The 13075-nt window shown below is 24.2% G+C and overlaps 1 protein-coding gene across 2 annotated transcripts in view; it reads left to right on the top strand.

Moving 5' to 3' along the window:
• The window catches only part of Cpr (Cytochrome P450 reductase), a 42544-nt gene that overhangs the window by 2783 nt on the left and 26686 nt on the right, over positions 1-13075 (top strand). The window contains exon 1 of one of the 2 annotated variants that reach the window (NM_001365269.1): positions 935-1259. The exons of the other annotated variant lie outside the window; for it this stretch is intronic. The gene's annotated coding sequence lies outside the window, so the exon portion shown is untranslated. Of the gene's footprint in view, positions 1-934; positions 1260-13075 lie in introns of those variants that run through there. 2 annotated transcript variants of the gene reach the window in all.

Raw genomic sequence — 13075 nt, 5'->3', positions numbered from 1 at the left:
GGGAAAGAATTAAAACAAGAAAAAGAAGGAATACATGCTTTAATTGTTCATTATGAATTGAATAATTGAATACTACGTATATATTGTATATGTACATTATATTAAATGTAATATAAAGTTTCTCAACAATTCATAAAAAAAAAACTCGTTCGTGTATGTAATACATGAAATACTAAAATTTTAATAAAAAGGAAGTAGGTGAGATATTAACAGTTTACATTATGTATTTCGTGTTTTGCAATATATAATTATTTGTAATTCATAATTAAACAATTCTTTTATACCTATATAGAAATTCATAAAATATGTAATATTATAATATTAACATACAAATATATCTTATATAGCCATTATAAATGAATATTAAATATAAGGTATCAATATTCAATTTACTAATATTTATTTCAAGCAATTCAATAAAAGTAAATTATTTTTAATAAAAGTATCGGAAAAGATTTTTTAGTATATTAATAAATAATAAGATAAAATGAAATTTATTATTGTTTAAATATCGATGATTTATTTCATTTGATTACATTTATTTCGACTCCTATTATAAATGTAATTTCAAATTAAATTATGATTAACAAGATATATTAAATCAAGATATAATGGAATTATAAATTAAAAATTGCTTTAAATTAAATTTTGTAATGTTATATATATATTTAATTGCTTTTATACAAATAAGAAAAATACTAAAATTCATTTCATAGTACATCATCCAACTTTATTTAACAATTTTTTAATTACATTTCATGAAATTCATTATTAGATGGGAAATTTGTGTTTTATGATAAAACAATACAATGATTGTAGCATTGTTCAAATAAACCGCGCCTAAAGTAACCTTCCGGCTACGTATTGTAAATGGACTCATCCGAGAATCTTTCTTCCTTCTTTGTATTCTTCTGTCCTTCTCGATACTTCGTGCAACTGGAAAAAAGTACGTTTTACTGACAGGTTCGAGAGATAGAGTCGGTAATAACGATTAGACAGAAGAAATCATTTTATATGGTAAATGTCAATTTGTCTGTCACACATGCGCTGTCACGTATAATGAATTTTTCATAGTGATAAAACTAGTGCAGTATATTGTTTTTGCGCGAGTGCAACGTACTAAACGAGAAACCGAATTGAAAAAGAAGTGTTGTCACGTGGTCATTGATTGCCTTCAATTTTTACCGAGACAAAATTTCTTTAAAGCAGTACACCAAATACTCAGTTAAGATTTTCATCGTTTAAAAACAATTTTTCAGGTAAGTGTAAAGGTGCATTGCAACAGGTGGTAGTAATTAGCGATGGTAGTAGTATTAGTAGATTCGTACGTGAAGATCATCGATCGAGGAAACGTATAAAAAAAAGTTTTGTAGAATGTTATGACGGAAGTTTCTCGATGTAGTTTTAGTTTTTTAGATTGAAGATATAAAACATATTTTATGCCTAAGTACTTCTATATAAATATTATTAAAAAGTAAAAATCAATTTTGAATAAAAATGTTGGATCATTTTAAAAATTATATATTGATTTTTTTATTATTATCTTTGATTCATTTTTTCAAATTTATTTGTTCTTAACTATATTATAATATATTAAATTAATTATGTCATCATATTTATTACATAATTTAAACATACGTTTATTTATTAAATTTGTCATGCATTGATTGCTGTGCAAATAATGCTATACAATTAGAGTGTCTATGGTAGATAAGAAAAAAAAGAGCAGATGTCCAATAAATTTAATATATTAATTATTTTAAAGAATATACATTTCCATTTGTTTCATTTACTAAGCATTCATCATATATTACTTTAAAAAGATGAAGATGAATATTAATAACCTACATATTAGTAACATTCTTACATTATATTTATGTTATTATATAACATATATTTAACATATTATACAATTTAATCTTTCGAACACTAATTCTTATTAATTTTATATGTTAATTTCAAATTATCAGAGAAACTGATGTTTTTTATTTTGTGAATTAATATGTTTTTTCATATGTATGTGATACATACATGAAAACAATTTGTTTATGATAATGAAAAGTATAGAATTAGAACAATAGTTTACTATTTGTTAATTTTTGTCAATAAAATTCTAATAAAATGTGAATTATGTTTTATGTAAAGAATTTAGCGTACAAAATATATATTCTCTCTTAAAATGTAATTTGTTTAGTATAAACAACAATTTGTGATTGATAGCATTGTTTATTACATTGATCAGTTATAAATTTCTTAAAATTTTATTGCTCATTTGAAATATTTAAAACATATTAAAACTTTTTTCTTATCTTATCTAATTTTATAATTATTGTATTTAACTACCTTTTGTTAAAGTAATACAATTATTAGCATTGTTAAAATTTCTGCTTCCACAATATTGTTTTTTGCTTTTTATAACCATTACTGGTTTTTAAGTTGATTTTTATAATAAAAGATGAATGTATGTAAATGAATATTATGTAATTTAATCAATTTTAATATCTATGATAGAATTTTTCATTTTCATGAAACATCAATGATTAAGATTGATGTTTCAGAAAAGTAGTTTTATAATATATGTCATAGTGTCACAAGTATATGAATAAAGATGTATGATTATATTTAAAATTAAAATTTCTTGAACAATATTTTTCATTTTATATTAATAAAATAATTAAAAATAGTATATTTACCTACCATCTATAATGCATGCGCATGCGCACGCGGGCGCATTTCTCCTAATTTTAAAGACAAATGTTTAGTAAAAGTTGTTATCTTTGTTATGTAGATTACAAAATTGATTACTTTTAAATAGATTTCTATTTGAAAGCTTTAAATCAATTTCTATATCATTTTTCTACACAGAATGAATGATTTCAACTTTAATACAGATCTCAAACCTCCATGGATTTATAAATATATTTAGTTTCTAATATATTCATCTATTTTTAAATATATGGATCAATTTGTAGAAATTATATTTATTTGTAAAATTATATTAGTTGTAAGTCATTTCATAATATTATAAAATCTAAATTATTGAAGTATTAACCTGAGTTAGTTACTGTAATATACAGTAATATACTATATTTTATACAATTTCAAATTCATATATCGCTGAATATTATTTATATATCTTTATTCATTCAATTATTCACATATCACTATGTTAGAAAAGATTTTACTGATAGATTTAAGATGGAAATATTTTGAAAATATTAATTACGTACATGTTCAGAAGAAATTGATATTCATTCGTTTTGATTTTATTCACAGTATAAAGGAGGTATTGCTTCCATACATAATAGCGATAATATCGTTGAGCTAAACTGAATGATGCATAGAACATCGAAGGTCATGATCGGATAACTCAGTTGCCGTTTGAAAACAATTTGCTTTTGCTTAAAAAATGGCGACAATGTGTCGCGCTATAGCCAAGCCATAGAAATGAACAAAATATATTTGAAATTAAATTAACTTCAAATTATTATATTATTTAAATTTATATTATTATTTATATATTTAAATTAAATTTAACTTAAACGAAGATATGTATTTGCAACTATAAATGTTGAAAATACAATGTTTCATATTGTAAAATTTTATAAGTACATTATTGTAGTAAAGAATGTTTGTTGGGTTCGAAAAGGATCTTTCAAAGACCAACTTAAAAATTGCAAGTGTCACGCGTCATAATGACGTAAATGCAGAATACGAAGAATGCGATGAAACAATGATTGCGTGACAGTTAGCGTATAAAATGTTCGATTCTTTACTCAAGGAATATTTGCTTTTTCACTGACACTATTATGTACTTATATGACAAAAATAAAGTACCGTTTAAATATAATATTGTGATGATATTTTATGCGTGTTATTATGATACTAAATTATAATAGAAATATTTCTATTGAAATATTTAAAAAAATATTAACAAAATTACTAATTCGTTACTTTTAGTGTAAATGTAATATAATTGCAACTCTTCTATAAAGTTGTATTCTTCTATAAAAATAATGAATAATTAATAATTTATATCTTGATCATAAATTTAATAAAATGTCAATCAAATCTGGATTTCTTATTGTAGTTTATGTAGAAAATAATATATAATAACAGTAATAATAATTACAATGTTATAAATTTGATTATTGCCATTAATAACATAAAAGAAAGAAATATATAACTTTCTTTTCCTTAGCGTAATTTTGCAAGAATATATATGTGTGTGTGTTAAATTTCAATAAATTAGTATGAAAACGGAAGTAAAATTCGTAATTTTAAACAATTATATCACTAAAATTTACTTGATCTTTAACATTATTAGTTTATACAAATATATTAATAATATATTTAAATTATATAATGTTGAACATGAATTTAGAATAATTCATTGTAAATGATGTATAAACAAATTTTTTCCACTTTTTCACTAGATAATATTGCAAAAAAATATAAACGATAATCCAAGTATTTTCTTTTTACTTTTTCTATAATTTTATTTAAAATTTGAGGATAGTGTTCAAATTTTCTGTTTGATCACATAACGTTAACGATTTCCTTAAATAGAAATTGAACGATGTGTGTAAATTTTACTTTTGTGATTGCAGAGTTTAAGAGCGTTATAAAACAGAGCTAATCTTTCACTTAGAATAATTTGTAGAACAGTTAGAAAAAGTTACTGGAATGCAGTTAGTTGAACTTCGTGAGACACCCTATATATACCAACAAGGAAACGATATACAAATATTCTATGTAACTGAGCCAAGTCATCTTTAAAACAGTAGAAGATAGAAAAATATTTCATAAGGAAAAGTATATTGCTAATGATGCATTCAGGAATGGAAATATTTCAAAGACTTTCGTGTTATCTTTACGTTTCTAAACGGAGTTTATGTATTACTAATTCTCTAAAAGAAACTCTCTAATTCTCTACTAAAATACTTGCGTATAAAGATAATTACTTTACTGAGGAAAAACGTTGAGGAAATAAATATATGTATTATTTCTATGTACTATGTAAAATTTAAGTTAAAATGAAAAGTAAAATTTGTATGCAATTTTAATTTTTGATTAAAGTATCCAAATAATTTTTTGCAGAGAATAAAAATTATATTAATTGGTATATAAGAGAATATATATATATATAGATTTGTTAAAAAATTTGAAATGATCTCACAATGTTTGAAGTATTCCTATTTCTGAATTAAATATATGAAATCATAATAATTTTTCCTACTTTTCACGATTTTAAAGTTACGAATTGTTTTAATTAGTCCTTTTTAACAGATCTCCTTGTCTATTTCCTAACAAAGATTCCTAAGTTGAGGATTTTTAATTTTATGAAATTTCTTGTGAACATGGTATATGACAAAATAACTTTTAAACAAAAGTACAGTTACATGCTGTGCTGTGAAATGGTTTATATTTATTATCCATTTTCATGACAAAATTGTTTATCTGAATGCTTTGACGTAATGCTGAAACGTTAGGGACTGTGATATTAGATACATGCGATATAATACCACGAGTACATAAATATATATTGTTTTCATTTTTAAATACAATCTTTACCTGTTATATAAAGAAATGACTTCCGCTTGAGTAACATAAAGAATGATTTTCATTTTAAGTTCCAAAATGATGGAAAGTTTTGTAAAGTACGTTTTCTGTACATATACAAGGTGTTCCAGCAATGGTAGTACAACCGGGAAGGTGGTGATTTTATATGCAAAAACGAATCGAAAAAAAAGAATAAGATTTTTTGATTCGAAGTTTCGTTTTCGAGAAAGTCGACTTTGAATATTCACCGAGTGCACGTGCACTTAGCTATGGCTTATATGAAGAGACCATCGATAAACGAGTATCGATGGTACAACCGAAGAGGAGATGATTCTACATGAAAAAACAAATCGAAAATAAAGAATAACATATTTTCATGTGAAGCTTCATTGTTGAGAAAATCGACTTTGAATATCCATCGAATACGCTGATATATTGATGATCCATCCATCCTTATCCAAAGTTAAGTGCACGCGTATTCGGTAAATATTCAAAGTCGATTTTCTCGAAAACGAAGCTTTGGATACAAAAATTTTATTCTTTTTTTTTTTTTGATTCGTTTCTGCATGCAGAATTATCCCCTTCCCGATTGTACTACCGTTGCTGGGACACTCTGTATATCATAAATTTTAATGGAATGAAAAAGAACATGTTAATTTGTATACACATATACATATCTTTCCATAAATACGTGGACATTTGCCACTTTTAATGAATAATTGATATACAATGTATAAAATGATTTTTAAGCTACATAAATAATTCAACATTTAAATTCTATATTAAAAATCATCTAAATAGAGAATTTAGGAACAAATAAAAATCTGAAAAGCTTTAAGGTATTAAGTGTATATCTTGTTTCATTTAACGTTAGAAGAAAAGATGAATTTTTTAAATAAATCTTAAAAACTTTTAAATCTCAAATATTAATTTTTTGTAAAATAATGATAATTTTAATGTTCTACTCTCATTTTATACCAGAAATGAAAATAATAAATATATTTTCTTTTTTCTTGAATCTCTTTTATATAATATATTATGTAATATGCTGTATGTATAAGAAGTTTTTTTGAGTGTATATGAAATTATGAAACACTATAAATGTTGTGTGAAATTTTATGTAACTTTGAAGCGAGGCACTCATTCAAGTGTGACGTAAAGATAACATATTGGTGATATTGAATATTTCTTTTGTATATTCAGATATCAAAACTTGTTAATGTAAAATAAATAATCTAATATAGCTATAAAATATTCGTAAGTAAGTGTATAAACATTAGGAGAAAAATTTCGTTTATGTTGAACTGTATATTCTAAAGTTTAAAATTTCTCATTATTTTCGACCTAACATTAATATCAGAAATAACGCGATTATTTGTATATTCTTGTGTATAATATCGTTATAATATAAGTAATAGAATTTTGAATTAGTTTGAAATACAGTCTACTATCATTTAAAAATTACAATAATATTGAATTTTAAAGATATTGGATAACAATAATTTAATAAATATTGTAGTATTTATGTTAATCTGTATATTATGATAAATTTTGTTATTATAGAAAAATTTCGAAATTTGTTATAAGTTTTATGAAGACTATATTAAAATAAATATAACGGGAAATTAACAAGTGACAAATAAACATATAAATTAAATAAATTATCTAATGAAATTTACAAGTTAGATTTCGCTCTAATAAATAAAACTAATTTTTTAACATAATTGCAGCTTATAATCTACGTTTTCTATTTATATCTATTACTGTGATATTATTTTCAGTATAATTATTGATTTCAAATATAGCGAATAAATTATATACACATATCAAACCAGTGTATAAAAATTAGAAAAAGATAATTTTAATTTGAATAATCTTAAAAATTGATTTGTCGATTAATATTTAAAAAAAAAAAAGAAAAATGAAATAATTATCTTGACCACTACTATAATTTAAACAAGTTTATTTATCATCATTACAATTATTGATATCTTTATTTTATACATATGTGGATAAACATATAAATTTTCATTAAATACATTTGTACATTTCGATTTTCCATTGTTAGCAAAACATCCGCAGATAATTTTATGGAATTTCGCATATCGTGTTCTGAAATACCGATCGCGTAAGATGAGGTTGAATTGCAGTGCCCTCTACGATTTGAAGCGGTGAATTTAAAAACTATATTCAATCTAATCATTGAATTAAAATAATTTAATTAAAATATTTAATTAACACCAATTTACAAATAAATTATAAGTAAAGATTTGGTATAATATAAAATAAAAAGCAATATAATAACATTTTCTCAAATTTAAAAGAATGTCATGCTTGAATTTAATTTTAATTCCAGTCACTTTTTAAACACTAACAATATATCCAATAACATATTATATGCTGAATCAGTAACGTTGGAAATGACACTAAAATGATAACGAGTTCTTATAATTAGTAAGTACTTCTGAAGTAAGATAAAACTATGTCTTGGGTGATATACCATATTTATCAGATTTCTGATATTAACCCTATTTTATACTTCATTTGTTTTGTTACATTGAATATGTAAATGAAATATATGGAAAGTATTGGAAGATATAAACGTGAAAGTAGTAAGTAGGACATCGAACATCTTGTAGATGGCAGAAATCCGATTATATTTATGATGAATCAGTTAATAAAACGGAGGATTTCGAAACATATTTTATCAGCTAATTCACACAATTCTCACTGTAAATTTTGTAACATATTTCTTGGAATACTTCACTCTGTGTGCGCTTGACTTTAAGTTAATGTCAATTTTAATTCTTACAGACTGTTTTTTTTCATTTCATTTTTAGATGATGATATTTGGCGATTATAAAGTCAATTGAAATAACTTATTTGATATCAATTATCTCCTTAAAGATAACGCACATAATGCGTCTAGACAGGAAGAATAAATGTTTAAATAAAAGTTTAAACGTAACAACACTCTTATTTTTAACTTAAATTTGATTTATTATATACTTTTATTACATACCAGTACAGATTATTTAATGCAAAATTAAAAACCACACTAACATTAATGTACAAATAGGTGTTTAAGTCAGCTAAGATTCAATAAGTGTCAGCTAAGTCAACCATAAATCACCCAATTAAAGAGAAACAAAATTAAATGAACACGTTAAAAAATGTCTTTTGCTATATTTATCGTTTCAAATCTATAGTACGCTATATTTAATATATTATTTACTATTGTTTCAACGTAATCTTTATTGATATTTTAAAATACCGAGTGTTAATTATATATTAAGTAAAATTCCAATATTCGATATACGTTATAAATCCTTCAATTTTATATTCTAATCTTCGAAAATTTTCCTACATTTTATAGTCTTTATTGATACTTTTAATTCTAACGGTTCTAAAATTTATAATAATCTACTACAGTTGCTGGATTTCATCGATAGTCACGAATAATTGTTCAATATTTTTATATCAGGGAACATTATTTTCGTCTATAACGTGTTAAATTTTTCGCGCTAGTATATAGCAAATTCTTTTATATATACCATAAAATCTCTGTTAAATTTAACAAAAATGTATATATTAAAATTTCGGTTAAATTTAGATTGATCATCTCCGATCTTCTCCCATCACTGATTGTTAGTCTGTGTCGAACTGAATCTAATTTGATAGTTTTTATTTTTTTCACGTTGCAGTAGAAGTTGCCGACTAGTATTATGAATGTTGTTACTCGTTTCTGAATATTATTTTCATTTAATTTAAAATTTAAACGACAATCAGGTATATATTTAAAATTTTATGTTTTTCTTATAATCGAGATAAAAAATGAATGACTTTTTGAATTGATCTCAAGCCATAATATAAAAATTCGTTATTAATTCGTTTAAAGATAACGTTGTATACAAATTGTCAAAAAATATAAAAATGAATATACAAAGTGGTAATTATTTTATGAAAGAGAAATATTTTAATCAATTTCTTTTTTTCTTAATAGTATATACCATTAATCAATTAATTAAAAGCTACCATTAATGAAGCAAAAAGATGTTTTCAACTTTACAGTAAAATGAAATTAGACTTTCAATCTTTTTTACTTAAAATCTATGTTAATCGACGAATGAATAAGTTCTGGAAGATTATACTTAATATATTCGCATTATTTTAACTAATGTAAAAGTAAAGTAAATGTTTGTATTTTATACGCTTTTGTTAAAAAAAGCTTAAATTTTAAGAAACATGTATACAAAACTTTACAGTTATCTCACTTATATTGCTTTAAAGTCACCTTTCCGCAAGGTCGTAGTTGTGCTACATCAGAATTTAAAGATCTCCGATTGTGTAATCATGCAGTGACCTTAACCATGAAAAGTCAGTGTCGATTCTTGCTACTCTTTGATCGATCAACTGCATCGTCTGTAGCACAGTTTGTTCACTGTCAATCAATCCTTATGTTCAACAATACGAATTAACTAGTTAGTAATCGCTGCTGTAATGACTTATGTCAGATTCATATTAAATCCTTCATGAAAGCCGAATTAGCATAATACGTTGCGTAGTGCATAACAATCAACAATGTTGCAGCTTGATGTATACACAATGCTTTTAAGTTGCTTTAAAATATTTTTTAATTTCATGTAACATGCAAATCATTTAGCAACAGTTATTATATTTTATATTGTCGGCTTTTTACTGCATTTGTGTACAATTTTTCTGCAATTTTAAACGGTAAATATGAGTTGATAAGTACCATCTGAAATTATGCGTTGACTTATGAATTTATCGTTGTTGCGTCATGCGTTGACGTTGAATTATCTTATGTTAAATATGGTATGTTCATAGAATAGAAACGTTTTTTCTATTTTATATTCTATTACATGTTTCTTAAGTTAATTAAAAATTTGTTAAATGCTGTCACCTAGTTTTTACTTATATTGTAAATGATAAAAAGATAAATTTCGTGACGTAGAATAATGGTATTAATAAATATATATTAGATAATAAGATTATCTGGTAATGTACATTTTTTAATATTATTTAAGCTATCTTTATTTATAGTTTAGTAATATAAGTATTATCATAATACAATTTAGAATTTAATAATATTTACAATTATTTTTATTTAATTAAATTTAAAATATCATTCGAAATTGAATATTATCATTTTCTTTTTATTTTCATAGTTGGAAAGATAATTATTTTTATAATTTATTGAAAAATGAGTTTTTTCAAGGTGTTAAAAGCATTCAAAGCTTAAAAGATTAGAGTTTAATTTATTTCTTATCAGTAATAAACATATGGTGATAAAAATATTATTATTAATTATTAATTGGATTTTAATAACATTATTATTAAAGTATTACTACATAAGATACAAGTTGGAATAATTTTGACTTAGATTATTTGTTAGAGAACTAGTCAAGCGTGAAATTAAGGGCGAGACGTCGCGTGATAATGGATAATTATGAAGAAAATGAGTTGGAAAAATATTTTCTATTATGAGTCATTTGTTATGCTTCATTAACATATGTTTCTACATTTATTAGTTAGGATTTCATTACAGTTACCTACTATATTTTTTACATCTGATAGAAATGATAATAAATATCGTAAAGTGGCGAAGAAGTGATTATTTTTATTAATGTATTGCAAATGTTTGAAACATATTAAATTAATAAGAGTGAACATTATTTTTTACAATTCTGCATCACAGCTAAAAAAGATATATTTCACTTGCATTGTAACAATTATTTCACTTGCATTGTATATTTAGAAAATAACGTAAAATCTTTCTGTTTAAAAAACGTACACGTAAGAGATTTACATTTTAATTATTCTGAAGAGGAATACAAAATCATCTGTTTTGACTTTACAAAAAGTTAGTAACGTCTGTGCTATTCCATAAAACTGAGATATAAAACATAAAATAATTTTGCTTACGTTTCAAGCAAAAATAAATTAAGAAACTAAGGAATACTATGAAACGATGCATCAAATTCTTTTTCTATAATTTTTCGATTATAATTTTCGATTATAATTTTTCGATGTCATAGTATAATCGATGTCAGAGTATTTACTATGATATACCTATTCATAATAGTTTAACACAAAAGTAAATCTTTCCGTATTTTCAAAAATAACTAGACAAAAATAACCTTACTCAAACCTAACCTAACACTGAAAAATAATTGAACACCCTTTATTCTTTAACCACGAACTTTACGAAATGAATATTGTAGAGGGAAAGCATTTCCTCCAACCCAGTTGGAATACTTTGTGATCCGCGATAAGAATTCAACTACGTGGAGCTCACGTGATTTCATCGTCACACTTATTAATCTAGGAAAATACCAGTGTACGAAACTTCCGTTTTCCGATGTTAAATAGAATTTGATTCATTTGCAGTCGATATCATACGTCACAAAGTGAAACAATATAATGTACCAGCAATATCTCCGACGTGAATGATTCATTTTTCTTGTTACCTTTCACTTTCTCCTGTAAGATAAATTCATGCATGTTAAGTATACTTGTTTGTATCGTGCACTTTTCATTGTGTAAGTACTTTCACAGGAAATCTGTGTCTTGGCTTTCTATTTTTTGATGATTCGTTGTAAATTCGATAAGGTTTCCATTTTCCACGAATCTGTATTATCATTGATAACGCTGAATCGATGAGTAATGAAACTTTTTGCAAAACTACCTTTATTTTGTATTCAGGTCATGTTCCTTATCGTATACGTCATCGGAGAAAACATTCACCGTAGAAATTTGAGGAAACGTGTAATTTATTGGGACGCGGTATGAACTTTCTAACTAACTATATTATAATGATTAAGTTTAATTCCTAAGAAATTGCGCGGTCGAAGATCGTTCGTCTGATTGGTGTATAGAGATTTATAAAATATAGGGAATTAATATTTGTCTCGTGTTTGCATTTTTTGAAATTATTATTTTCATTAAAAATAACAAATATATGAAAAAATAAAAGTCTTTCTCTATTTTTCTAACAACAAACAACACAATTGTAATATATTGTAAGTAATTTTAAAAATAGCTCGTAATAAAGCATGTTTCCAAGATTTGATAAGCTTTCCAACTTCCAAGGATCTATATTATCGTCGATAATGCTCAACTGATGATTGTACTTAAAAATCGTTTGAAAAATTGTTATTGTCTTACACTGAGTTTATATCTTATATCGCAATCATTTTTAAAAGGTAGTAGTTTTTAGCTTATTTATTTTATTTATATGGTTTTTAAAAGTTTTTGTTTGTAGATACGTTCTTTGAAATTGATTTGATATATTATTCGAAGATCAACTTATATCAAACAAATGTATAAAATAAATCTCTCATGTGATAAATTAATCATTTCTTAATGAATAATCAATTTTCTCGTTATTCGTTCAGTGAAATGTTTTTAATTATATTGTATACGAAAGAAATTCATTTTAATCTCAATTTATTAATTAATCACGAAAGTGTAAGTTATCAAAGAATCTTAA

Source organism: Eufriesea mexicana, unplaced genomic scaffold, assembly GCF_001483705.2.
Source record: "Eufriesea mexicana isolate 0111107269 unplaced genomic scaffold, ASM148370v2 scaffold2646, whole genome shotgun sequence".
Taxonomy (NCBI): domain Eukaryota; kingdom Metazoa; phylum Arthropoda; class Insecta; order Hymenoptera; family Apidae; genus Eufriesea; species Eufriesea mexicana.
Note: the sequence above shows the minus strand (reverse complement) of the source record. Positions and strands in the feature narration are given on the sequence as shown.